Raw genomic sequence first — 2,869 nt, forward strand, 5'->3', positions numbered from 1 at the left:
TTTCCTGCTGTAATGTTATATATAAGGTGATTGCCAAGATTCTTGCATTGAGATTATCTCATGCTCTCACCACTATTATCAGTTTAATGCAGAATGCCTTTCTAGGTAGAAGAATGCCAATATTCACTTACTCCAAGAGCTTCTTCGCAATTATGAAAGGAAAAGATCCTCTCCCCGTTGCTTGTTGAAGATTGATTTCAGAAAAGCCTTTGATTCGTTTCAATGGCCCTTTCTCCGCCAGCTCTTGTTGTTGCTTGGGTTTCCCAGCCGCTTTGTCCACTTAATTATGCAGTGTGTTGAAACTGCTTCATATTCTATAGCTGTCAATGGCAGCATTTTCGGTTTTTTCCCTGGGAAGAATGGTGTTCGCCAAGGTGACCCTCTATCCCCCTAACGTTTTCTTGCTTACATGGAATATCTCTCCAGAATGCTTCATATGGCTTCTCTGTCTCCTGGTTTTCGTTTCCACCTGAAGTGTAATTCTCTCGGTATTTGTCATCTTGCGTTAGCTGATAATGTGATCTTGCTTTCAAGAGGTGATAGGCATTCTGTCTCTTCCCTGTTTCAACACTTGACCACCTTTGGCCAGACTTCAGGTCTAGTTATCAATGCCAACAAATCCTCTATTTTCTTTGGCGGTGTGGCAAACAACATTAAGCAGCTTATTCTTTTGGACACTAGTTTTGCTAAAGGATCCTTCCCCTTTTGTTATCTTGGTGTTCCTCTAAGCCCTCATAGACTCCTTGTCAGTCAATTCTCCCCTCTTCTTTACAAGCTAGAATCGGCTATTAATGGTTGGCTGGGGAAGCATCTTAGTTATGCTGGGAGAGTGAAGCTGCTTAAGTCCGTCCTCTTTGGTATGGTGCACTTTTGGCTGAACATATTTCCTGTCCCAGATTCTATTATCAAGCAAAGCATATGTCTTTGCCGAAATTTCTTGTGGACTGGTAATGTCTCTAGGAGCAAATCTGTTTTGGTTGCTTGGCGGACAGTGTGTTATCCTAAAGCTGAAGGTGGTCTGGGTTTCTTTGACATAAAAGCTCGCAATAACAGTTGTCTTGCTAAACAGATATGGAACATTCATCTTAAAGCCGATTCTATTTGGATACAATGGGCCCATCATTACTATTTTATGGTCTCACACCTTTTGAGACACAGCAGCTTCCCCAAGTTCCTCTCCTTTATGGAAATCCATCATCAACCTGCGAGATAAACTTGTTGGAATGGTAGGTGGTCAAGCCCATACTCTCTCTTTGATGGCACTCTGGAGCAGCTCTACTAGTCCTTTCACAGCCCATGCCTATGAGTTCTTGAGGTTCGTAGCTCTCCCGTGCATTGGAGAAAGGTTGTATGGGAGTCCTGGTCCATGCCAAGATATAATTTCATTCTGTGGTTGGCTGTTTTGGGAAGACTTCGCACACGAGATCGGCTTCATTTTCCCAAACGAATTCATCTTGTGTTTTCTGCCAGGTGGATGAAGAGCCTCATAGCCACCTCTTTTTCAATTGCAACTGGACCACTACTCTCTGGCGATTGATTAAACATTGGCTGCATATATCACGGACCATGTCTTCCATAAGCAGTGCCATTCGGGGTCTTCATAGGGGCGGCAACAATGCAGATGGCAGAATAAGGCATGTTTTTCTTGGCATTCTGGTCTATATAATCTAGGAGGAGAGGAATAAAAGAATTTTTGAGGGGACGTGCTCTACCATTGCTTCTCTCTTTCGTAAATTTCAGATCCTGTTCTACACTGTTTTTCATTTTCATGAGCGGGATCATACCTCTCTCCACATTGGCTGATGTTATGCTCTTTTGTTTCTTGGTCTTGCATCTCTGCACTTTAGGTGTGCTGGTTGCGTGCTTTGCTCTCTTTTTCTCGTCTCTGCCCAGTGCTGTTAGCTTGTCTGGTATTGAAGGTTTTCCCATGTCGAGCCTTTGGTGGTGGCAGTTGTTTGTTTGCTTGGCCGGAGGCGATGGGTCTCTTACTCCCCCCCCACTTCTCATTTCATAAAGATGTGCTCTTTTTGTCTGCAATGTCGGGGGCTGCTGTAACTTTGGACCACTCCTCATCTCTGCTTGTTTTTGCATGGTTTTGCATGTCTTCTGATTCGTTATGGAGTGCCTCTTATTGTCAGCTTGTGGTGTGCTCTCCTGATTCGTTGCTTTCCTTCTTCTTTTGTAGCTGCAAGTGGTTTCTTACCACGTGGGGGGATCCTCTGGTGACTTGGCAATTCACTCATTTATTGCTACAGACTCTTAAATGCTTCACAAGCTGTCTAGTGTTGTTCTGTGCTCTCCTCATTGGCCGGTTTCCTTTATTTTCTTTTGTTGCTTTTGGCCCCTTTCCACGTGGGGTGTCCTTATGGTGGCATGTTGTTTCTTTATGGCTCCTCTCGTCTGGCGTCTTGCTTTGATTATATGCATTTTCTGCATGGCTTCCCGACGTGCTCATCAGCTTCTCTGCTTTTGGCTTCAGCTTATGGTTTCCTGGATCCTGTTTCTCCTGCTTAGTGTTTCATGTATCCTTTTGTCCTGTAGCTGGTGGACTACTGTTGCTGCCTCTTTAATTCTTCACTCTGTCTTTCCTTGCTGATTGGCTGGTTTGCTTGTGCTATCACGTGCTAGCATGTTTTATAATAATATATTTAATAATATAAGATATTTTTTATTTAATTTTTATTAATCTATCCAGATAAACAAACTCTCGTTAAATTTATATACCTGCTCAATACCTCTTAACAAGATATTTATAAACCTTTCTTTTGTGCTCAATGTATCAACACATAATTATGGGGCTTTTCTTGGAAGAAAACAAAATTTTTGTTCTAATGTTTAAGGTTAACTTCCTTGGGTTGAGATTATTATT

Source organism: Populus euphratica, unplaced genomic scaffold (assembly GCF_000495115.2).
Source record: "Populus euphratica unplaced genomic scaffold, PopEup_1.0 scaffold697.1, whole genome shotgun sequence".
Classification (NCBI taxonomy): domain Eukaryota; kingdom Viridiplantae; phylum Streptophyta; class Magnoliopsida; order Malpighiales; family Salicaceae; genus Populus; species Populus euphratica.